At 54.9% G+C, this 19,499-nt stretch overlaps 15 non-coding genes and 41 pseudogenes across 15 annotated transcripts; all 56 read right to left on the bottom strand.

The window, feature by feature from the left end:
- Positions 1-70: 70 nt before the first annotated feature.
- On the bottom strand, positions 71-189 carry LOC137559227 (5S ribosomal RNA; annotated as a pseudogene).
- Positions 190-272: 83 nt separating this feature from the next.
- LOC137547908 (5S ribosomal RNA) lies at positions 273-391 on the bottom strand (annotated as a pseudogene).
- An 83-nt stretch (positions 392-474) lies between these two features.
- Positions 475-593, bottom strand: LOC137558820 (5S ribosomal RNA; annotated as a pseudogene).
- An 83-nt stretch (positions 594-676) lies between these two features.
- On the bottom strand, positions 677-795 carry LOC137554658 (5S ribosomal RNA). Its single transcript, XR_011027407.1, has one exon. It is a non-coding gene; the product is annotated as a 5S ribosomal RNA (ribosomal RNA).
- A 98-nt stretch (positions 796-893) lies between these two features.
- On the bottom strand, positions 894-1,012 carry LOC137554659 (5S ribosomal RNA). Its single transcript, XR_011027408.1, has one exon. It is a non-coding gene; the product is annotated as a 5S ribosomal RNA (ribosomal RNA).
- Positions 1,013-1,095: 83 nt separating this feature from the next.
- Positions 1,096-1,214, bottom strand: LOC137559228 (5S ribosomal RNA; annotated as a pseudogene).
- An 83-nt stretch (positions 1,215-1,297) lies between these two features.
- LOC137557795 (5S ribosomal RNA) lies at positions 1,298-1,416 on the bottom strand (annotated as a pseudogene).
- An 83-nt stretch (positions 1,417-1,499) lies between these two features.
- Positions 1,500-1,618, bottom strand: LOC137554662 (5S ribosomal RNA). Its single transcript, XR_011027410.1, has one exon. It is a non-coding gene; the product is annotated as a 5S ribosomal RNA (ribosomal RNA).
- An 83-nt stretch (positions 1,619-1,701) lies between these two features.
- On the bottom strand, positions 1,702-1,820 carry LOC137549843 (5S ribosomal RNA; annotated as a pseudogene).
- Positions 1,821-1,903: 83 nt separating this feature from the next.
- On the bottom strand, positions 1,904-2,022 carry LOC137554663 (5S ribosomal RNA). The gene has a single exon (XR_011027411.1). It is a non-coding gene; the product is annotated as a 5S ribosomal RNA (ribosomal RNA).
- Positions 2,023-2,105: 83 nt separating this feature from the next.
- LOC137553569 (5S ribosomal RNA) lies at positions 2,106-2,224 on the bottom strand (annotated as a pseudogene).
- Positions 2,225-2,307: 83 nt separating this feature from the next.
- On the bottom strand, positions 2,308-2,426 carry LOC137554664 (5S ribosomal RNA). Its single transcript, XR_011027412.1, has one exon. It is a non-coding gene; the product is annotated as a 5S ribosomal RNA (ribosomal RNA).
- Positions 2,427-2,509: 83 nt separating this feature from the next.
- On the bottom strand, positions 2,510-2,628 carry LOC137557347 (5S ribosomal RNA; annotated as a pseudogene).
- An 85-nt stretch (positions 2,629-2,713) lies between these two features.
- LOC137556778 (5S ribosomal RNA) lies at positions 2,714-2,832 on the bottom strand. Its single transcript, XR_011029417.1, has one exon. It is a non-coding gene; the product is annotated as a 5S ribosomal RNA (ribosomal RNA).
- An 83-nt stretch (positions 2,833-2,915) lies between these two features.
- LOC137548662 (5S ribosomal RNA) lies at positions 2,916-3,034 on the bottom strand (annotated as a pseudogene).
- Positions 3,035-3,117: 83 nt separating this feature from the next.
- LOC137559328 (5S ribosomal RNA) lies at positions 3,118-3,236 on the bottom strand (annotated as a pseudogene).
- An 83-nt stretch (positions 3,237-3,319) lies between these two features.
- LOC137549034 (5S ribosomal RNA) lies at positions 3,320-3,438 on the bottom strand (annotated as a pseudogene).
- Positions 3,439-3,521: 83 nt separating this feature from the next.
- On the bottom strand, positions 3,522-3,640 carry LOC137551666 (5S ribosomal RNA; annotated as a pseudogene).
- An 83-nt stretch (positions 3,641-3,723) lies between these two features.
- On the bottom strand, positions 3,724-3,842 carry LOC137554665 (5S ribosomal RNA). The gene has a single exon (XR_011027413.1). It is a non-coding gene; the product is annotated as a 5S ribosomal RNA (ribosomal RNA).
- An 83-nt stretch (positions 3,843-3,925) lies between these two features.
- LOC137557664 (5S ribosomal RNA) lies at positions 3,926-4,044 on the bottom strand (annotated as a pseudogene).
- Positions 4,045-4,127: 83 nt separating this feature from the next.
- On the bottom strand, positions 4,128-4,246 carry LOC137559119 (5S ribosomal RNA; annotated as a pseudogene).
- Positions 4,247-4,329: 83 nt separating this feature from the next.
- LOC137554666 (5S ribosomal RNA) lies at positions 4,330-4,448 on the bottom strand. Its single transcript, XR_011027414.1, has one exon. It is a non-coding gene; the product is annotated as a 5S ribosomal RNA (ribosomal RNA).
- An 83-nt stretch (positions 4,449-4,531) lies between these two features.
- LOC137557665 (5S ribosomal RNA) lies at positions 4,532-4,650 on the bottom strand (annotated as a pseudogene).
- Positions 4,651-4,733: 83 nt separating this feature from the next.
- Positions 4,734-4,852, bottom strand: LOC137559120 (5S ribosomal RNA; annotated as a pseudogene).
- An 83-nt stretch (positions 4,853-4,935) lies between these two features.
- LOC137549183 (5S ribosomal RNA) lies at positions 4,936-5,054 on the bottom strand (annotated as a pseudogene).
- Positions 5,055-5,137: 83 nt separating this feature from the next.
- On the bottom strand, positions 5,138-5,256 carry LOC137549243 (5S ribosomal RNA; annotated as a pseudogene).
- An 83-nt stretch (positions 5,257-5,339) lies between these two features.
- LOC137554667 (5S ribosomal RNA) lies at positions 5,340-5,458 on the bottom strand. Its single transcript, XR_011027415.1, has one exon. It is a non-coding gene; the product is annotated as a 5S ribosomal RNA (ribosomal RNA).
- Positions 5,459-5,541: 83 nt separating this feature from the next.
- Positions 5,542-5,660, bottom strand: LOC137557666 (5S ribosomal RNA; annotated as a pseudogene).
- Positions 5,661-5,743: 83 nt separating this feature from the next.
- LOC137559121 (5S ribosomal RNA) lies at positions 5,744-5,862 on the bottom strand (annotated as a pseudogene).
- An 83-nt stretch (positions 5,863-5,945) lies between these two features.
- On the bottom strand, positions 5,946-6,064 carry LOC137558262 (5S ribosomal RNA; annotated as a pseudogene).
- An 83-nt stretch (positions 6,065-6,147) lies between these two features.
- On the bottom strand, positions 6,148-6,266 carry LOC137547787 (5S ribosomal RNA; annotated as a pseudogene).
- An 83-nt stretch (positions 6,267-6,349) lies between these two features.
- Positions 6,350-6,468, bottom strand: LOC137556779 (5S ribosomal RNA). The gene has a single exon (XR_011029418.1). It is a non-coding gene; the product is annotated as a 5S ribosomal RNA (ribosomal RNA).
- An 83-nt stretch (positions 6,469-6,551) lies between these two features.
- On the bottom strand, positions 6,552-6,670 carry LOC137556635 (5S ribosomal RNA). The gene has a single exon (XR_011029276.1). It is a non-coding gene; the product is annotated as a 5S ribosomal RNA (ribosomal RNA).
- Positions 6,671-6,753: 83 nt separating this feature from the next.
- Positions 6,754-6,872, bottom strand: LOC137551749 (5S ribosomal RNA; annotated as a pseudogene).
- Positions 6,873-6,955: 83 nt separating this feature from the next.
- On the bottom strand, positions 6,956-7,074 carry LOC137547543 (5S ribosomal RNA; annotated as a pseudogene).
- An 83-nt stretch (positions 7,075-7,157) lies between these two features.
- Positions 7,158-7,276, bottom strand: LOC137554668 (5S ribosomal RNA). Its single transcript, XR_011027416.1, has one exon. It is a non-coding gene; the product is annotated as a 5S ribosomal RNA (ribosomal RNA).
- Positions 7,277-7,359: 83 nt separating this feature from the next.
- LOC137557667 (5S ribosomal RNA) lies at positions 7,360-7,478 on the bottom strand (annotated as a pseudogene).
- Positions 7,479-7,561: 83 nt separating this feature from the next.
- Positions 7,562-7,680, bottom strand: LOC137559122 (5S ribosomal RNA; annotated as a pseudogene).
- An 83-nt stretch (positions 7,681-7,763) lies between these two features.
- Positions 7,764-7,882, bottom strand: LOC137558264 (5S ribosomal RNA; annotated as a pseudogene).
- An 83-nt stretch (positions 7,883-7,965) lies between these two features.
- Positions 7,966-8,084, bottom strand: LOC137552389 (5S ribosomal RNA; annotated as a pseudogene).
- An 83-nt stretch (positions 8,085-8,167) lies between these two features.
- LOC137553170 (5S ribosomal RNA) lies at positions 8,168-8,286 on the bottom strand (annotated as a pseudogene).
- Positions 8,287-8,369: 83 nt separating this feature from the next.
- On the bottom strand, positions 8,370-8,488 carry LOC137547788 (5S ribosomal RNA; annotated as a pseudogene).
- Positions 8,489-8,571: 83 nt separating this feature from the next.
- On the bottom strand, positions 8,572-8,690 carry LOC137559321 (5S ribosomal RNA; annotated as a pseudogene).
- Positions 8,691-8,773: 83 nt separating this feature from the next.
- LOC137558383 (5S ribosomal RNA) lies at positions 8,774-8,892 on the bottom strand (annotated as a pseudogene).
- Positions 8,893-8,975: 83 nt separating this feature from the next.
- On the bottom strand, positions 8,976-9,094 carry LOC137551750 (5S ribosomal RNA; annotated as a pseudogene).
- Positions 9,095-9,177: 83 nt separating this feature from the next.
- LOC137557735 (5S ribosomal RNA) lies at positions 9,178-9,296 on the bottom strand (annotated as a pseudogene).
- An 83-nt stretch (positions 9,297-9,379) lies between these two features.
- Positions 9,380-9,498, bottom strand: LOC137549229 (5S ribosomal RNA; annotated as a pseudogene).
- Positions 9,499-9,581: 83 nt separating this feature from the next.
- On the bottom strand, positions 9,582-9,700 carry LOC137549593 (5S ribosomal RNA; annotated as a pseudogene).
- Positions 9,701-9,783: 83 nt separating this feature from the next.
- On the bottom strand, positions 9,784-9,902 carry LOC137549503 (5S ribosomal RNA; annotated as a pseudogene).
- Positions 9,903-9,985: 83 nt separating this feature from the next.
- Positions 9,986-10,104, bottom strand: LOC137557348 (5S ribosomal RNA; annotated as a pseudogene).
- An 85-nt stretch (positions 10,105-10,189) lies between these two features.
- On the bottom strand, positions 10,190-10,308 carry LOC137558193 (5S ribosomal RNA; annotated as a pseudogene).
- Positions 10,309-10,391: 83 nt separating this feature from the next.
- LOC137550680 (5S ribosomal RNA) lies at positions 10,392-10,510 on the bottom strand (annotated as a pseudogene).
- Positions 10,511-10,593: 83 nt separating this feature from the next.
- Positions 10,594-10,712, bottom strand: LOC137554669 (5S ribosomal RNA). Its single transcript, XR_011027417.1, has one exon. It is a non-coding gene; the product is annotated as a 5S ribosomal RNA (ribosomal RNA).
- Positions 10,713-10,795: 83 nt separating this feature from the next.
- Positions 10,796-10,914, bottom strand: LOC137554670 (5S ribosomal RNA). Its single transcript, XR_011027418.1, has one exon. It is a non-coding gene; the product is annotated as a 5S ribosomal RNA (ribosomal RNA).
- Positions 10,915-10,997: 83 nt separating this feature from the next.
- LOC137554671 (5S ribosomal RNA) lies at positions 10,998-11,116 on the bottom strand. Its single transcript, XR_011027419.1, has one exon. It is a non-coding gene; the product is annotated as a 5S ribosomal RNA (ribosomal RNA).
- Positions 11,117-11,199: 83 nt separating this feature from the next.
- On the bottom strand, positions 11,200-11,318 carry LOC137554304 (5S ribosomal RNA; annotated as a pseudogene).
- Between the last annotated feature and the right edge of the window lie 8,181 nt (positions 11,319-19,499).

Raw genomic sequence — 19,499 nt, forward strand, 5'->3', positions numbered from 1 at the left:
CCGTTCCGGCGCCTTGAAGGTGAGGCTTCCCACGCGTGCTCATAGCCATTGGGCCTCAAACCCAAAAAAACGCCTGCCGCACCTGGGGTTCACAGCCGGTCTCCCATGCAGCTACTAACCAGGCCTGAAGCCGCTTAGCTTCCGCGATCTGACGAGAGCGGGCGCTTTCGGCTTAGTGTGGCCGCAGGCAACCTCCAAGGCGCCGTTCCGGCGCCTTGAAGGTGAGGCTTCCCACGCGTGCTCATAGCCATTGGGCCTCAAACCCAAAAAACCGCCTGCAGCACCTGGGGTTCACAGCCGGTCTCCCATGCAGCTACTAACCAGGCCTGAAGCCGCTTAGCTTCCGCAATCTGACGAGAGCGGGCGCTTTCGGCTTAGTGTGGCCACAGGCAACCTACAGGGCGCCGTTCCGGCGCCTTGAAGGTGAGGCTTCCCACGCGTGCTCATAGCCATTGGGCCTCAAACCCAAAACAACGCCTGCAGCACCTGGGGTTCACAGCCGGTCTCCCATGCAGCTACTAACCAGGCCTGAAGCCGCTTAGCTTCCGCAATCTGACGAGAGCGGGCGCTTTCGGCTTAGTGTGGCCGCAGGCAACCTCCAAGGCGCCGTTACGGCGCCTTGAAGGTGAGGCTTCCCACGCGTGCTCATAGCCATTGGGCCTCAAACCCAAAAAACCGCCTGCAGCACCTGGGGTTCACAGCCGGTCTCCCATGCAGCTACTAACCAGGCCTGAAGCCGCTTAGCTTCCGCGATCTGACGAGAGCGGGCGCTTTCGGCTTAGTGTGGCCGCAGGCAACCTCCAGGGCGCCGTTCCCGGGCGCCATTCCCTGGCGCCTTGAAGGTGAGGCTTCCCACGCGTGCTCATAGCCATTGGGCCTCAAACCCAAAACAACGCCTGCAGCACCTGGGGTTCACAGCCGGTCTCCCATGCAGCTACTAACCAGGCCTGAAGCCGCTTAGCTTCCGCGATCTGACGAGAGCGGGCGCTTTCGGCTTAGTGTGGCCGCAGGCAACCTCCAGGGCGCCGTTCCGGCGCCTTGAAGGTGAGGCTTCCCACGCGTGCTCATAGCCATTGGGCCTCAAACCCAAAAAAACGCCTGCCGCACCTGGGGTTCACAGCCGGTCTCCCATGCAGCTACTAACCAGGCCTGAAGCCGCTTAGCTTCCGCGATCTGACGAGAGCGGGCGCTTTCGGCTTAGTGTGGCCGCAGGCAACCTCCAAGGCGCCGTTCCGGCGCCTTGAAGGTGAGGCTTCCCACGCGTGCTCATAGCCATTGGGCCTCAAACCCAAAAAACCGCCTGCAGCACCTGGGGTTCACAGCCGGTCTCCCATGCAGCTACTAACCAGGCCTGAAGCCGCTTAGCTTCCGCGATCTGACGAGAGCAGGCGCTTTCGGCTTAGTGTGGCCGCAGGCAACCTCCAGGGCGCCGTTCCGGCGCCTTGAAGGTGAGGCTTCCCACGCGTGCTCATAGCCATTGGGCCTCAAACCCAAAACAACGCCTGCAGCACCTGGGGTTCACAGCCGGTCTCCCATGCAGCTACTAACCAGGCCTGAAGCCGCTTAGCTTCCGCGATCTGACGAGAGCGGGCGCTTTCGGCTTAGTGTGGCCGCAGGCAACCTCCAGGGCGCCGTTCCGGCGCCTTGAAGGTGAGGCTTCCCACGCGTGCTCATAGCCATTGGGCCTCAAACCCAAAAAACCGCCTGCCGCACCTGGGGTTCACAGCCGGTCTCCCATGCAGCTACTAACCAGGCCTGAAGCCACTTAGCTTCCGCGATCTGACGAGAGCGGGCGATTTTGGCTTAGTGTGGCCGCAGGCAACCTCCAAGGCGCCGTTCCGGCGCCTTGAAGGTGAGGGTTCCCACGCGTGCTCATAGCCATTGGGCCTCAAACCCAAAAAACCGCCTGCAGCACCTGGGGTTCACAGCCGGTCTCCCATGCAGCTACTAACCAGGCCTGAAGCCGCTTAGCTTCCGCGATCTGACGAGAGCGGGCGCTTTCGGCTTAGTGTGGCCGCAGGCAACCTCCAGGGCGCCGTTCCGGCGCCTTGAAGGTGAGGCTTCCCACGCGTGCTCATAGCCATTGGGCCTCAAACCCAAAAAAACGCCTGCCGCACCTGTGGTTCACAGCCGGTCTCCTATGCAGCTACTAACCAGGCCTGAAGCCGCATAGCTTCCGCGATCTGACGAGAGCGGGCGCTTTCGGCTTAGTGTGGCCGCAGGCAACCTCCAGGGCGCCGTTCCGGCGCCTTGAAGGTGAGGCTTCCCACGCGTGCTCATAGCCATTGGGCCTCAAACCCAAAACAACGCCTGCAGCACCTGGGGTTCACAGCCGGTCTCCCATGCAGCTACTAACCAGGCCTGAAGCCGCTTAGCTTCCGCGATCTGACGAGAGCGGGCGCTTTCGGCTTAGTGTGGCCGCAGGCAGCCTCCAAGGCGCCGTTTCGGCGCCTTGAAGGTGAGGCTTCCCACGCGTGCTCATAGCCATTGGGCCTCAAACCCAAAAAACCACCTGCAGCACCTGGGGTTCACAGCCGGTCTCCCATGCAGCTACTAACCAGGCCTGAAGCCGCTTAGCTTCCGCGATCTGACGAGAGCGGGCGCTTTCGGCTTAGTGTGGCCGCAGGCAACCTCCAGGGCGCCGTTCCCTGGCGCCTTGAAGGTGAGGCTTCCCACGCGTGCTCATAGCCATTGGGCCTCAAACCCAAAACAACGCCTGCAGCACCCGGGGTTCACAGCCGGTCTCCCATGCAGCTACTAACCAGGCCTGAAGCCGCTTAGCTTCCGCGATCTGACGAGAGCGGGCGCTTTCGGCTTAGTGTGGCCGCAGGCAACCTCCAGGGCGCCGTTCCGGCGCCTTGAAGGTGAGGCTTCCCACGCGTGCTCATAGCCATTGGGCCTCAAACCCAAAAAAACGCCTGCCGCACCTGGGGTTCACAGCCGGTCTCCCATGCAGCTACTAACCAGGCCTGAAGCCGCTTAGCTTCCGCGATCTGACGAGAGCGAGCGCTTTCGGCTTAGTGTGGCCGCAGGCAACCTCCAAGGCGCCGTTCCGGCGCCTTGAAGGTGAGGCTTCCCACGCGTGCTCATAGCCATTGGGCCTCAAACCCAAAAAACCGCCTGCAGCACCTGGGGTTCACAGCCGGTCTCCCATGCAGCTACTAACCAGGCCTGAAGCCGCTTAGCTTCCGCGATCTGACGAGAGCGGGCGCTTTCGGCTTAGTGTGGCCACAGGAAACCTCCAAGGCGCCGTTCCGGCGCCTTGAAGGTGAGGCTTCCCACGCGTGCTCATAGCCATTGGGCCTCAAACCCAAAAAAACGCCTGCAGCACCTATGGTTCACAGCCGGTCTCCCATGCAGCTACTAACCAGGCCTGAAGCCGCTTAGCTTCCGCGATCTGACGAGAGCGGGTGCTTTCGGCTTAGTGTGGCCGCAGGTAACCTCCAGGGCGCCGTTCCGGCGCCTTGAAGGTGAGGCTTCGCACGCGTGCTCATAGCCATTGGGCCTCAAACCCAAAAAAACGCCTGCCGCACCTGTGGTTCACAGCCGGTCTCCTATGCAGCTACTAACCAGGCCTGAAGCCGCTTAGCTTCCGCGATCTGACGAGAGCGGGCGCTTTCGGCTTAGTGTGGCCGCAGGCAACCTCCAGGGCGCCGTTCCGGCGCCTTGAAGGTGAGGCTTCCCACGCGTGCTCATAGCCATTGGGCCTCAAACCCAAAACAACGCCTGCAGCACCTGGGGTTCACAGCCGGTCTCCCATGCAGCTACTAACCAGGCCTGAAGCCGCTTAGCTTCCGCGATCTGACGAGAGCGGGCGCTTTCGGCTTAGTGTGGCCGCAGGCAACCTCCAGGGCGCTGTTCCGGCGCCTTGAAGGTGAGGCTTCCCACGCGTGCTCATAGCCATTGGGCCTCAAACCCAAAAAAATGCCTGCAGCACCTGGGGTTCACAGCCAGTCTCCCATGCAGCTACTAACCAGGCCTGAAGCCGCTTAGCTTCCGCGATCTGACGAGAGCGGGCGCTTTCGGCTTAGTGTGGCCGCAGGCAACCTCCAGGGCGCCGTTCCGGCGCCTTGAAGGTGAGGCTTCCCACGCGTGCTCATAGCCATTGGGCCTCAAACCCAAAACAACGCCTGCAGCACCTGGGGTTCACAGCCGGTCTCCCATGCAGCTACTAACCAGGCCTGAAGACGCTTAGCTTCCGCGATCTGACGAGAGCGGGCGCTTTCGGCTTAGTGTGGCCGCAGGCAACCTCCAGGGCGCCGTTCCGGCGCCTTGAAGGTGAGGCTTCCCACGCGTGCTCATAGCCATTGGGCCTCAAACCCAAAACAACGCCTGCAGCACCTGGGGTTCACAGCCGGTCTCCCATGCAGCTACTAACCAGGCCTGAAGCCGCTTAGCTTCCGCGATCTGACGAGAGCGGGCGCTTTCGGCTTAGTGTGGCCGCAGGCAACCTCCAGGGCGCTGTTCCGGCGCCTTGAAGGTGAGGCTTCCCACGCGTGCTCATAGCCATTGGGCCTCAAACCCAAAAAAATGCCTGCAGCACCTGGGGTTCACAGCCAGTCTCCCATGCAGCTACTAACCAGGCCTGAAGCCGCTTAGCTTCCGCGATCTGACGAGAGCGGGCGCTTTCGGCTTAGTGTGGCCGCAGGCAACCTCCAGGGCGCCGTTCCGGCGCCTTGAAGGTGAGGCTTCCCACGCGTGCTCATAGCCATTGGGCCTCAAACCCAAAACAACGCCTGCAGCACCTGGGGTTCACAGCCGGTCTCCCATGCAGCTACTAACCAGGCCTGAAGACGCTTAGCTTCCGCGATCTGACGAGAGCGGGCGCTTTCGGCTTAGTGTGGCCGCAGGCAACCTCCAGGGCGCCGTTCCGGCGCCTTGAAGGTGAGGCTTCCCACGCGTGCTCATAGCCATTGGGCCTCAAACCCAAAAAAACGCCAGCAGCACCTGGGGTTCACAGCCGGTCTCCCATGCAGCTACTAACCAGGCCTGAAGCCGCTTAGCTTCCGCGATCTGACAAGAGCGGGCGCTTTCGGCTTAGTGTGGCCGCAGGCAACCTCCAGGGCGCCGTTCCGGCGCCTTGAAGGTGAGGCTTCCCACGCGTGCTCATAGCCATTGGGCCTCAAACCCAAAACAACACCTGCAGCACCTGGGGTTCACAGCCGGTCTCCCATGCAGCTACTAACCAGGCCTGAAGCCGCTTAGCTTCCGCGATCTGACGAGAGCGGGCGCTTTCGGATTAGTGTGGCCGCAAGCAACCTCCAGGGCGCCGTTCCGGCGCCTTGAAGGTGAGGCTTCCCACGCGTGCTCATAGCCATTGGGCCTCAAACCCAAAACAACGCCTGCAGCACCTGGGGTTCACAGCCGGTCTCCCATGCAGCTACTAACCAGGCCTGAAGCCGCTTAGCTTCCGCGATCTGACGAGAGCGGGCGCTTTCGGCTTAGTGTGGCCGCAGGCAACCTCCAGGGCGCTGTTCCGGCGCCTTGAAGGTGAGGCTTCCCACGCGTGCTCATAGCCATTGGGCCTCAAACCCAAAAAAATGCCTGCAGCACCTGGGGTTCACAGCCAGTCTCCCATGCAGCTACTAACCAGGCCTGAAGCCGCTTAGCTTCCGCGATCTGACGAGAGCGGGCGCTTTCGGCTTAGTGTGGCCGCAGGCAACCTCCAGGGCGCCGTTCCGGCGCCTTGAAGGTGAGGCTTCCCACGCGTGCTCATAGCCATTGGGCCTCAAACCCAAAACAACGCCTGCAGCACCTGGGGTTCACAGCCGGTCTCCCATGCAGCTACTAACCAGGCCTGAAGACGCTTAGCTTCCGCGATCTGACGAGAGCGGGCGCTTTCGGCTTAGTGTGGCCGCAGGCAACCTCCAGGGCGCCGTTCCGGCGCCTTGAAGGTGAGGCTTCCCACGCGTGCTCATAGCCATTGGGCCTCAAACCCAAAAAAACGCCAGCAGCACCTGGGGTTCACAGCCGGTCTCCCATGCAGCTACTAACCAGGCCTGAAGCCGCTTAGCTTCCGCGATCTGACGAGAGCGGGCGCTTTCGGCTTAGTGTGGCCGCAGGCAACCTCCAGGGCGCCGTTCCGGCGCCTTGAAGGTGAGGCTTCCCACGCGTGCTCATAGCCATTGGGCCTCAAACCCAAAACAACACCTGCAGCACCTGGGGTTCACAGCCGGTCTCCCATGCAGCTACTAACCAGGCCTGAAGCCGCTTAGCTTCCGCGATCTGACGAAAGCGGGCGCTTTCGGCTTAGTGTGGCCGCAGGCAACCTCCAGGGCGCCGTTCCGGCGCCTTGAAGGTGAGGCTTCCCACGCGTGCTCATAGCCATTGGGTCTCAAACCCAAAAAAACGCCTGCAGCACCCGGGGTTCACAGCCGGTCTCCCATGCAGCTACTAACCAGGCCTGAAGCCGCTTAGCTTCCGCGATCTGACGAGAGCGGGCGCTTTCGGCTTAGTGTGGCCGCAGGCAACCTCCAGGGCGCCGTTCCGGCGCCTTGAAGGTGAGGCTTTCCACGCGTGCTCATAGCCATTGGGCCTCAAACCCAAAAAAACGCCTGCAGCACCTGGGGTTCACAGCCGGTCTCCCACGCAGCTACTAACCAGGCCTGAAGCCGCTTAGCTTCCGCGATCTGACGAGAGCGGGCGCTTTCGGCTTAGTGTGGCCGCAGGCAACCTCCAGGGCGCCATTCCGGCGCCTTGAAGGTGAGGCTTCCCACGCGTGCTCATAGCCATTGGGCCTCAAACCCAAAAAACCGCCTGCCGCACCTGGGGTTCACAGCCGGTCTTCCATGCAGCTACTAACCAGGCCTGAAGCCGCTTAGCTTCCGCGATCTGACAAGAGCGGGCGCTTTCGGCTTAGTGTGGCCGCAGGCAACCTCCAAGGCGCCGCTCCGGCGCCTTGAAGGTGAGGCTTCCCACGCGTGCTCATAGCCATTGGGCCTCAAACCCAAAAAAACACCTGCAGCACCTGGGGTTCACAGCCGGTCTCCCATGCAGCTACTAACCAGGCCTGAAGCCGCTTAGCTTCCGCGATCTGACGAGAGCGGGCGCTTTCGGCTTAGCGTGGCCGCAGGCAACCTCCAGGGCGCCGTTCCGGCGCCTTGAAGGTGAGGCTTCCCACGCGTGCTCATAGCCATTGGGCCTCAAACCCAAAACAACGCCTGCAGCACCTGGGGTTCACAGCCGGTCTCCCATGCAGCTACTAACCAGGCCTGAAGCCGCTTAGCTTCCGCGATCTGACGAGAGCGGGCGCTTTCGGCTTAGTGTGGCCGCAGGCAACCTCCAGGGCGCTGTTCCGGCGCCTTGAAGGTGAGGCTTCCCACGCGTGCTCATAGCCATTGGGCCTCAAACCCAAAAAAATGCCTGCAGCACCTGGGGTTCACAGCCAGTCTCCCATGCAGCTACTAACCAGGCCTGAAGCCGCTTAGCTTCCGCGATCTGACGAGAGCGGGCGCTTTCGGCTTAGTGTGGCCGCAGGCAACCTCCAGGGCGCCGTTCCGGCGCCTTGAAGGTGAGGCTTCCCACGCGTGCTCATAGCCATTGGGCCTCAAACCCAAAACAACGCCTGCAGCACCTGGGGTTCACAGCCGGTCTCCCATGCAGCTACTAACCAGGCCTGAAGACGCTTAGCTTCCGCGATCTGACGAGAGCGGGCGCTTTCGGCTTAGTGTGGCCGCAGGCAACCTCCAGGGCGCCGTTCCGGCGCCTTGAAGGTGAGGCTTCCCACGCGTGCTCATAGCCATTGGGCCTCAAACCCAAAAAAACGCCAGCAGCACCTGGGGTTCACAGCCGGTCTCCCATGCAGCTACTAACCAGGCCTGAAGCCGCTTAGCTTCCGCGATCTGACGAGAGCGGGCGCTTTCGGCTTAGTGTGGCCGCAGGCAACCTCCAGGGCGCCGTTCCGGCGCCTTGAAGGTGAGGCTTCCCACGCGTGCTCATAGCCATTGGGCCTCAAACCCAAAACAACACCTGCAGCACCTGGGGTTCACAGCCGGTCTCCCATGCAGCTACTAACCAGGCCTGAAGCCGCTTAGCTTCCGCGATCTGACGAGAGCCGGCGCTTTCGGATTAGTGTGGCCGCAAGCAACCTCCAGGGCGCCGTTCCGGCGCCTTGAAGGTGAGGTTTCCCACGCGTGCTCATAGCCATTGGGTCTCAAACCCAAAAAAACGCCTGCAGCACCTGGGGTTCACAGCCAGTCTCCCATGCAGCTACTAACCAGGCCTGAAGCAACTTAGCTTCCGCGATCTGACAAGAGCGGGCGCTTTCGGCTTAGTGTGGCCGCAGGCAACCTCCACGGCGCCGTTCCGGCTCCTTGAAGGTGAGGCTTCCCACGCGTGCTCATAGCCATTGGGCCTCAAACCCAAAAAAACACCTGCAGCACCTGGGGTTCACAGCCGGTCTCCCATGCAGCTACTAACCAGGCCTGAAGCCGCTTAGCTTCCGCGATCTGACGAAAGCGGGCGCTTTCGGCTTAGTGTGGCCGCAGGCAACCTCCAGGGCGCCGTTCCGGCGCCTTGAAGGTGAGGCTTCCCACGCGTGCTCATAGCCATTGGGTCTCAAACCCAAAAAAACGCCTGCAGCACCCGGGGTTCACAGCCAGTCTCCCATGCAGCTACTAACCAGGCCTGAAGCCGCTTAGCTTCCGCGATCTGACGAGAGCGGGCGCTTTCGGCTTAGTGTGGCCGCAGGCAACCTCCAGGGCGCCGTTCCGGCGCCTTGAAGGTGAGGCTTTCCACGCGTGCTCATAGCCATTGGGCCTCAAACCCAAAAAAACGCCTGCAGCACCTGGGGTTCACAGCCAGTCTCCCATGCAGCTACTAACCAGGCCTGAAGCCGCTTAGCTTCCGCGATCTGACGAGAGCGGGCGCTTTCGGCTTAGTGTGGCCGCAGGCAACCTCCAGGGCGCCATTCCGGCGCCTTGAAGGTGAGGCTTCCCACGCGTGCTCATAGCCATTGGGCCTCAAACCCAAAAAAACGCCTGCCGCACCTGGGGTTCACAGCCGGTCTTCCATGCAGCTACTAACCAGGCCTGAAGCCGCTTAGCTTCCGCGATCTGACAAGAGCGGGCGCTTTCGGCTTAGTGTGGCCGCAGGCGACCTCCAAGGCGCCGCTCCGGCGCCTTGAAGGTGAGGCTTCCCACGCGTGCTCATAGCCATTGGGCCTCAAACCCAAAAAAACGCCTGCAGCACCTGGGGTTCACAGCCGGTCTCCCATGCAGCTACTAACCAGGCCTGAAGCCGCTTAGCTTCCGCGATCTGACGAGAGCGGGCGCTTTCGGCTTAGCGTGGCCGCAGGCAACCTCCAGGGCGCCGTTCCGGCGCCTTGAAGGTGAGGCTTCCCACGCGTGCTCATTGCCATTGGGCCTCAAACCCAAAAAAACACCTGCCGCACCTGGGGTTCACAGCCGGTCTCCCATGCAGCTACTAACCAGGCCTGAAGCCGCTTAGCTTCCGCGATCTAACGAGAGCGGGCGCTTTCGGCTTAGTGTGGCCGCAGGCAACCTCCAATGCGCCGTTCCGGCGCCTTGAAGGTGAGGCTTCCCACGCGTGCTCATAGCCATTGGGCCTCAAACCCAAAAAACCGCCTGCCGCACCTGGGGTTCACAGCCGGTCTCCCATGCAGCTACTAACCAGGCCTGAAGCTGCTTAGCTTCCGCGATCTGACGAGAGCGGGCGCTTTCGGCTTAGTGTGGCCGCAGGCAACCTCCAGGGCGCCGTTCCGGCGCCTTGAAGGTGAGGCTTCCCACGCATGCTCATAGCCATTGGGCCTCAAACCCAAAAAAACGCCTGCCGCACCTGGGGTTCACAGCCGGTCTCCCATGCAGCTACTAACCAGGCCTGAAGCCGCTTAGCTTCCGCAATCTGACGAGAGCGGGCGCTTTCGGCTTAGTGTGGCCGCAGGCAACCTCCAAGGCGCTGTTCCGGCGCCTTGAAGGTGAGGCTTCCCACGCGTGCTCATAGCCATTGGGCCTCAAACCCAAAAAACCACCTGCAGCACCTGGGGTTCACAGCCGGTCTCCCATGCAGCTACTAACCAGGCCTGAAGCCGCTTAGCTTCCGCGATCTGACGAGAGCGGGCGCTTTCGGCTTAGTGTGGCCGCAGGCAACCTCCAGGGCGCCGTTCCCTGGCGCCTTGAAGGTGAGGCTTCCCACGCGTGCTCATAGCCATTGGGCCTCAAACCCAAAACAACGCCTGCAGCACCTGGGGTTCACAGCCGGTCCCCCATGCAGCTACTAACCAGGCCTGAAGCCGCTTAGCTTCCGCGATCTGACGAGAGCGGGCGCCTTCGGCTTAGTGTGGCCGCAGGCAACCTCCAGGGCGCCGTTCCGGCGCCTTGAAGGTGAGGCTTCCCACGCGTGCTCATAGCCATTGGGCCTCAAACCCAAAAAAACGCCTGCCGCACCTGGGGTTCACAGCCAGTCTCCCATGCAGCTACTAACCAGGCCTGAAGCCGCTTAGCTTCCGCGATCTGACGAGAGCGGGCGCTTTCAGCTTAGTGTGGCCGCAGGCAACCTCCAAGGCGCCGTTCCGGCGCCTTGAAGGTGAGGCTTCCCACGCGTGCTCATAGCCATTGGGCCTCAAACCCAAAAAACCGCCTGCAGCACCTGGGGTTCACAGCCGGTCTCCCATGCAGCTACTAACCAGGCCTGAAGCCGCTTAGCTTCCGCGATCTGACGAGAGCGGGCGCTTTCGGCTTAGTGTGGCCGCAGGCAACCTCCAGGGCGCCGTTCCGGCGCCTTGAAGGTGAGGCTTCCCACGCGTGCTCATAGCCATTGGGCCTCAAACCCAAAACAACGCCTGCAGCACCTGGGGTTCACAGCCGGTCTCCCATGCAGCTACTAACCAGGCCTGAAGCCGCTTAGCTTCCGCGATCTGACGAGAGCGGGCGCTTTCGGCTTAGTGTGGCCGCAGGCAACCTCCAGGGCGCCGTTTCGGCGCCTTGAAGGTGAGGCTTCCCACGCGTGCTCATAGCCATTGGGCCTCAAACCCAAAACAACGCCTGCAGCACCTGGGGTTCACAGCCGGTCTCCCATGCAGCTACTAACCAGGCCTGAAGCCGCTTAGCTTCCGCGATCTGACGAGAGCGGGCGCTTTCGGCTTAGTGTGGCCGCAGGCAACATCCAGGGCGCCGTTCCGGCGCCTTGAAGGTGAGGCTTCCCATGCGTGTTCATAGCCATTGGGCCTCAAACCCAAAAAAACACCTGCAGCACCTGGGGTTCACAGCCGGTCTCCCATGCAGCTACTAACCAGGCCTGAAGCCACTTAGCTTCTGTGATCTGACGAGAGCGGGCGCCTTCGGCTTAGTGTGTCCGCAGGCAACTTCCAAACTTTTGTATAATACTCGCAGCTTGAGAAGGGCCAAAAACATTATCAAAAACAACACTCACCCTGGAAATGCCTTGTTTGAGCTCCTTCCATCAGGTAAACGTTTTAGATCAACCCGCACACACACAAACAGACTGAAAGACAGCTTTTTCCCAAACTTGATAAACTCTGAATCCTCTATGAAATAATTAACACTGTGTACAAATTGTTTAAACATCTGTAATACCTGGCATACTTGTATAATTTCTTCTCTTCCTTGTTACTATCACTATGTTCCCTATATGCACCGTGGGGTTGTCATGAAAAGTAATTTTGTTGTGTTACACAATGACAATAAAGTGAATTGAATTGATTCAGACTGTACTGCAGCTATCTAGATGATTCAGACTGTACTGCAGCTATCTAGATGATTCAGACTGTACTGCAGCTATCTACCTGAAGAGCAGGTGATAACTAACCTAAGGGCCCCTCACCAGGACTAAGCTCCCTGGTGAGGGCAGGAGAGTCAGACTAGCCAGTTTGGCAACACACGGGCAGATACAGCACAAAAACGGAAGACAGAAACAGAGTGAGGGATAAGCCAGTCGGCAACCAGATCAGATAGGCGAAGGCACAGAATCACAAGACAGGAGGGTAGTCAAGGCTAGCAGAAGGTCATAACAAATAATACAATTCAATTAGTACTTTAAGCTATCAACAGAATCTGTCTAAGGGCTGGTGCACACCGAGCGGCATTTTCAGCGTTTCTGCAGCCGCTTGCGGCTGTGGATACGCTTGGTCAATGTATCTCAATGGGGTGGTGCACACCAGAGCGGGAGGCATTTTGCAGAAACGCATACTCCCGGGGTGAGGCATTTTTTGGATTGTGGATGCGTTTCTGCCTCAATGTTTAGTATAGGAAAAACGCAAACTGCTCTGAAAAACAGCAGTTCAGAGCGGTTTTGCAGGCGTTTTTGTTACAGAAGCTGTTCAGTAACAGCTTTACTGTAACAATATCTGAAATCTACTACACCAAAAATGCTTCACAAAACCGCAAAATGCTAGCTGAAACGCTACAGAAAAATAACAAAAAGCGTTCCAAAATCTGCTAGCATTTTGCGGATCTGCTAGCGTTTTTTGGTGTGCACCAGGCCTAAGTGTGGATCCCCAGCTCCTGCTGGTTCTAGCACACTTTCGGGTCTGACTATGGTCTGAGTGCTCACACGTAGCGAATGCAACAGCAGACAAGGAACAACTGACAGGCCTGCCCTATATATATTGGGAGCGCTCTAAAGCCACGCCCCAGTCACTCAACCAATCCTGATCAGTGTTGGAGTCAGCTGACCGGCTGATCAGCTGACTCCCCTTCTGTATGCATAAAGATCCTGTCTGTGTGCGCGCGCGTAGAACTTAGTCTGTGTGCCGGTGAAAGAGTAGGCAAAGATCCACCATGCGACCATGCGACGAAAGCTACTGGCTGAAATGCGGGGACACTCGCCATGCCACTCGGCGCTGCGGCGGCTTCCCTCTCATTCCCCACTAACCCAGGCACCAGTCCATCCTGTCCCCGCATGACGGAACCCGCCGGCTGGAACGCGGAGATAGCCGCCATGCTACTGCTTGACGCGGCGGCATCTCCGCAATCCTTTACAAATCAGAATTCTGTTCTTTGCTGACACAAATCGTTACACTTATTAGTTGTAAGGTATTTTATTATATTATTTTTTGGCTAAGTACTTTGGCTAAGGTAATCCAAATTTACGTTAGCAGCCCGTCGCGCTCCTACCAAAGGGTGCCGCACCAGAAGGTAACTCAAAATTACATTATCAGCCCGTCGCACTCCTACTAAAGGGTGCCAGACCAAAAGGTAACTCAAGATTACATTATCAGCCCGTCGCTCTCCTACCCCAAGGCTCCGGATCAAAAGGTAACTTAAAATTACATTATCAGCCCATCGCGCTCCTACCACAGGGTGCTGGACAAAAAGGTAACTTAAAGTTACATTATAAACCCGTCACGCTCCTTCCACAGGGCGCCGGACCATACGGCAATGAGTATGACAAACACAACCCTATTTGGGCATATTTGAGTATGAATTTTTGCATGATGCGCATGCGCTAACACAAAGTTTTCTTTACGCCACCTAATGCATGCGCACAGGATGTAATGCCTTATGGCATAACATGCTATAACAATCAAAATTAGGTCAGCAGCCCGTCGCACTCCAACTCCAGGGCTCCAGACCACAAGGTAACTCAAAATTCCATTATCAACCTGTCGCGCTCCTACAACAGGGGCCGGACCACATGGCAGTGAGAATAATCTAGCACAAGTCAAACAATGACAGACGTACAATTACTTTGCTTGTTGTTATGTTTTGACACCAGATTACTATCGAGTGTGACCATGTTTCAGGGCCATATACAGTTACGCTCTGTCAGTCAGTTGTAAATGGGGATGATAAATGACTTTGGGTACCTCTCCCATTTGTAGTGCTGCAGCACACCAAAAACCTCTAGCAGATCTGCAAAACGCTAGAGGTTTTTGAAGCAGATTTCAGAGCGATTCTAGGCATGTTTTCTACGAATGTGTAATGATCGCTGCTGCAGCAGCTATTGCTGGAAGTAGTGCTGCAGCTCAGGCAGTTCTGATCTATTTCCATGCAAGCTGTATAGCTTTGTCTGTTTTTCCCTGCTGTCAGCTTGTGACTGATTATCATTCACCTGTGTGGGAATCTGCATGTCTGCTCCCATTGGATGACCTCAGTATAAAGATCTGCTTCCTGCAGGGTTTCCTTGGGTTTTCATAGCTTCAGCTTAAGCCTGCCTTGCTGTCGCTTTAGCCCCCGATCGTGTTTCTTGTTATAAAGATACTTTGCTGGTCTTTGCATCATATATTGGTTCATTGCCAATATATATGCATACCAGCACGTTTATTATTTTCCTTGTATTTGTGTTACGTGATACATCAGTGTCGCTGATGTATACGTACACGAACTGTTTATATCCTGTGTGCAGTTAGTCAGCTTTCCAGCACGTTTTGGTAGGTTGCGCGTACCGTGACCACCCGTGCTGAGGTAGTTACCCTGCTCCTGGTTCTGTTTGTGGATTGCGTTCATCTCTGCGAAGAGATAACGGATCCTTCTGAATCCTGTCCTGTTACCGTTTGTGGATTGCGTTCATCTCTGCGAAGAGATAACGAATCCTTCTGAATCCTGTTCTGTTACTGTTTGTGGATTGCGTTCATCTCTGCGAAGAGATAACGAATCCTTCTGAATCCTGTTCTGTTACCGTTTGTGGATTGCGTTCATCTCTGCAAAGAGATAGCGAATCCTTCTGAGTCCTGTTCCCTGTGTTACTCCATTCCTAGTCAGCGTTCCTGCTTATGTCATATATCGGTTCATTGCCGATATATACATATGTTAGTCAGACGTTACAAATAGTTTCATTGATAGCTGTAATTGTAATACGCTAGGAAAACATACTTATTGTATATTTATCTGTGTTACGTTCATCTATCTTAATCCTGCTATTTTCTGACTATCCTGTCCTGTCTTTGTGAGGCACGCCATCGCCGCATCGCATTGGCTGCCTCATTCCAGTCTGTCTGGTTTTGGACGCTTGCTGTCGCTAAGTAGCCGCTAGCTAGCAAGCGTTCATTCTGTCTACCTGTCCTGATCTCCTCAGTTCTGGTTTGTGCGCTCAGCGCTACTTTGCGCTGAGACGTTATTACGAAAGCATTGTTTGTGGCTGTCAGATCTGCACCGGCTCTGTGCGCCACAATCTCCTATTGGAGTCAGTCCTCCCCTCCACTATACTAGGGATAGCCTGTTTCCTGGTGCTAGTGTGTGTACCTCCTCCACGCCAGCTCATGCGTTGCATGCTGACTGTGGAGAATACACCACCAAGCCTTACATTATGAAAACCCCATTACCAATCCCCATTGTGGGGGGGATTCCCAGAAAGTATGACACTGTTAATTATGGTTCCTGTTCCTTTAAGAAATTTGAAGAACTTAGCTCTGAAACAGAAAATGAGTTTTTCTCTGAATGTGCCAGGTTCCTGACCAATCCTGATCTCCAAGCGACTCCTGTTTCAACCTGGGCACTCCAACTAAGTTATATTTTGTTTAAAGGGGAATTATTCCAGTGGGCATTTGATGTTCTCAATCATTCCGATTTGAAAGATAGACCGCTGGAATTTCTAGCGTTTGTGATCCATAACTGGTTGCGCATAGATCCATTGCCTTTTCCTCTTAATGAACTCCTGGCAGCAGGCCAATCAGCTGCTCCTTCAATTGCTTGCAAGAATGAGCAGCAAGCAGAAAGTGTTACTGATAATTTTCCTGCAGCTTTGAATAAATCACCAAAAACCGCAAGGTCAAAGGCAAAACGCAAACGTTCTAAGAAACGTGTCCAATCTGCAGAATCGTTATCCTTAGCGACTGAGACCTATAATGAGATTCTGCCATTAACAGATAATGAAATGCAATTGTCTTTCAGGGGAGTTAAATGGACTTATGAAACTACTAATGAACTTTCCTCCCTGGCTAGGGAAAATAAAGATTTGTGTTTAAAAGAATTATCTGAGTATGATTATGAGGAGATATTACAGAGTATTGAACAAATCAACTTATTTGTAAAGCAAGGAAAGTTTGCATACACTACAGTTCAACACTTGCTACAGGTATTGGAGCTTCTTAGGAATAAGGAATCTGCCAATCACCTGCTAATTAACCCTATACATGTGCCTGCCACAATCATATCTGCAGACTGTGATCAGCCGGAATGTTTCGCTGTTAAGTATGCATGGGATCCTCCATTCGAGAGGGGAGAGATGGAAGCCCTGGTCTGTGAATGGAAGAATGATTCAAGTTCATTTTGTCAATTTTACAGTGCAAAAAGTGAAATGGTATTGAACGCATGCATTAAGTCAGCCTATAACCTAATAGAGGCTGGTGTGTGTAGGTATGACTGTGTGGCTCCCTTGATTGATGTGTGGGAACTGATTTTGGATGATTTTTATGTGACTCCGAATTCGCAAATTTGGCGTTCTGACCCGCCTGCTTCAGCACCTTTGGCTGATTCAGCAGGTGATTCGGAGCTCTTTTTGTGTGAAATTGAAGTTCCTGCAATTCCACCCTGTACCATGGATAACTCAGTGTTACTTCCCAGTAAAACAGAAGCCACTGATACATTCTTAACCTTGCCCTGCGCAAATTTCTCAGCAGAGAAGCCAGAGGTCCTGCTGACTTCCGAGTCCAGCCTAGCCAGTACTCATGACTCTTTGTTTAGTGAAACAGACACCAGAAAAATCTTGCCTGTCTCTGCAAACACTTCTGCAGAAATTACCTGTGTTAATAAAGTTCAACTCCTGTCTGATCCAGCAGATGCCAATAGATGCACTACATCAGTTTCCGAGTCCCAGCAATCCTGTCTAGTAAACTCAGAACCCCAGCATCTGAATTTTCCAATTTTACAAATGAATGGTGATTCAGATGCGCAAACATTGTGTCTTGATCTTCCTGTTTCTACACCTCGCTCTAGTTTCGTGAATAGCTCAGAGCATCTGCTATGTGAACCTGAAATCGCAGAATTATTACCTTGTTCAGAAAATTTTCCAATAAATTTGCCCTGTACCATGAATTGTGCAGTAGATCTCTCCAATGAAACTCAGGTCACAGAATCATTATGCTGTCCAGCAGGTGCTTCCATGGTTTTGCCCTGCAATATGGACTGTTCAGTGATCCTGTCCAGTGAAGCTGTGGTCGCAGAGTCTTATGCTTCACCCAGTACTTTGGATACTTTAAACCCTCTAGCAGAGGAGGCTGAAGCACTGCTTACCTCAGTTGGTGTTGCAGTAATATTCACTTGTCTAGCAGCTGTTTTGGAATTACAGTCTGCTCTAATAAAACTTGATGAATTTCTGCCCAGCAAAGCAGAAGCCATTGAAATATTGTCCTCGTCAGCAAGTGTGTCAGATACTTTGTCCTGTACACAGTCTGATTTAACCAATGTTGTTGAGTCCCTCTCCAGTGTTGTAACAGCCGAGGAACTCCAGCCCTGTCCTCTGAATGTTTCAGAAGTCTTGCCCTGTAACATGGATAATTCTGATTCTCTGGTCAAAATAATAGAAATCTCAGAATTTCAGTCCGGTCTGATGAGTGTTCCTGAAACCCAGCCCTGTATCCTGAAAGATTCTGGTTCTCTGGCCGCTGTGGCAGAGGTTCCAGAGTCCCCTTCCTGTCCAGGGAATTCCTCAGTTTTGCCTAGTCCAGTGGGGGCTGCTGCAATGCTGACTTGTTCTGCAGCGCCTCATGAGCTCCAATCCAGTGTATTAAATGAGTCTCTGTCCAGTCCAGAGGTAGTTGTGGAGTCCCTATCTGGTTCAGTGCATAGATCAGAAGATTTGTCCTGTCTTGTTAGTGCCCCTGAATCTGATTTGTTACTGACTTTGCTGGAATCAGCGACATCTAAGTCTGATCCTGCATTCTCGTGTAAAAATCCAGTAGTTGCGAAGTCTAGTCATGATGATTTTTTTTTGGCCAGTCCTGGTTTTGGTCCTGTCTTGGCTGACCCTGAGGCTCACAGTTCCTTGACATGCCCAGAGGTTTCTCTTGTGCCAGTGTGCCCAGATGTTCTTTGTGTGCCAGAATGCCCAAGTGTGTTTAAGGTGTTAGCGTGCTCTGATGCTTCCTTAGTGGGAACATGTTCTGATGTTGCCAGTCTGCCTGCATGCCCAGAGATGGTTCTGGTCCCGGAAAGCCCTGATATTGATGTTTGTCCTTGTGGCCCTGACTCGGGAATTGCCCTAGGTTCCATAGGGGTTCTTGATAGTTCTCCATGTGAGCCTAAGGGGCATTCTGACCTATGGGGATCTCTTTGGAGCTTCAAGGTGTTCTGGGAGGTCTCTGAGAAAACTTGTCCTGGTGCCTTGGACTGGTTCAACAGTGGGTTTTGTGTTGGTAAAGACAGTACCGGTGGGCATTGCAAAGGCTTTGGCGTTTCTGAACGGTTCCTGGAAGGCGGTGGGTATCGCTCAGGGAGTTTCGGAGGGCTTTCTTCTGGAAATCATGGTTCTGATGGGTGTCACACTGGGGCTTGTAGTACTGATGGGCATGGTTCTGTAGGTTCTGGTTCTGATGGGTCCAGTCTTGTGGGGACTGATTCTGGAATTCGGTCTTGCCGGGCTGTCCCGGTCATCATGAATTATCAGTCAGACTGTTTTGTTGGAAATTTCAGTTTTGAAAAGCGTCTGGAATCCACTTTTAAAGGCGGGGGTACTGTAATGATCGCTGCTGCAGCAGCTATTGCTGGAAGTAGTGCTGCAGCTCAGGCAGTTCTGATCTATTTCCATGCAAGCTGTATAGCTTTGTCTGTTTTTCCCTGCTGTCAGCTTGTGACTGATTATCATTCACCTGTGTGGGAATCTGCATGTCTGCTCCCATTGGATGACCTCAGTATAAAGATCTGCTTCCTGCAGGGTTTCCTTGGGTTTTCATAGCTTCAGCTTAAGCCTGCCTTGCTGTCGCTTTAGCCCCCGATCGTGTTTCTTGTTATAAAGATACTTTGCTGGTCTTTGCATCATATATTGGTTCATTGCCAATATATATGCATACCAGCACGTTTATTATTTTCCTTGTATTTGTGTTACGTGATACATCAGTGTCGCTGATGTATACGTACACGAACTGTTTATATCCTGTGTGCAGTTAGTCAGCTTTCCAGCACGTTTTGGTAGGTTGCGCGTACCGTGACCACCCGTGCTGAGGTAGTTACCCTGCTCCTGGTTCTGTTTGTGGATTGCGTTCATCTCTGCGAAGAGATAACGGATCCTTCTGAATCCTGTCCTGTTACCGTTTGTGGATTGCGTTCATCTCTGCGAAGAGATAACGAATCCTTCTGAATCCTGTTCTGTTACTGTTTGTGGATTGCGTTCATCTCTGCGAAGAGATAACGAATCCTTCTGAATCCTGTTCTGTTACCGTTTGTGGATTGCGTTCATCTCTGCAAAGAGATAGCGAATCCTTCTGAGTCCTGTTCCCTGTGTTACTCCATTCCTAGTCAGCGTTCCTGCTTATGTCATATATCGGTTCATTGCCGATATATACATATGTTAGTCAGACGTTACAAATAGTTTCATTGATAGCTGTAATTGTAATACGCTAGGAAAACATACTTATTGTATATTTATCT

Source organism: Hyperolius riggenbachi, chromosome 2 (assembly GCF_040937935.1).
Source record: "Hyperolius riggenbachi isolate aHypRig1 chromosome 2, aHypRig1.pri, whole genome shotgun sequence".
NCBI classification, from domain to species: domain Eukaryota; kingdom Metazoa; phylum Chordata; class Amphibia; order Anura; family Hyperoliidae; genus Hyperolius; species Hyperolius riggenbachi.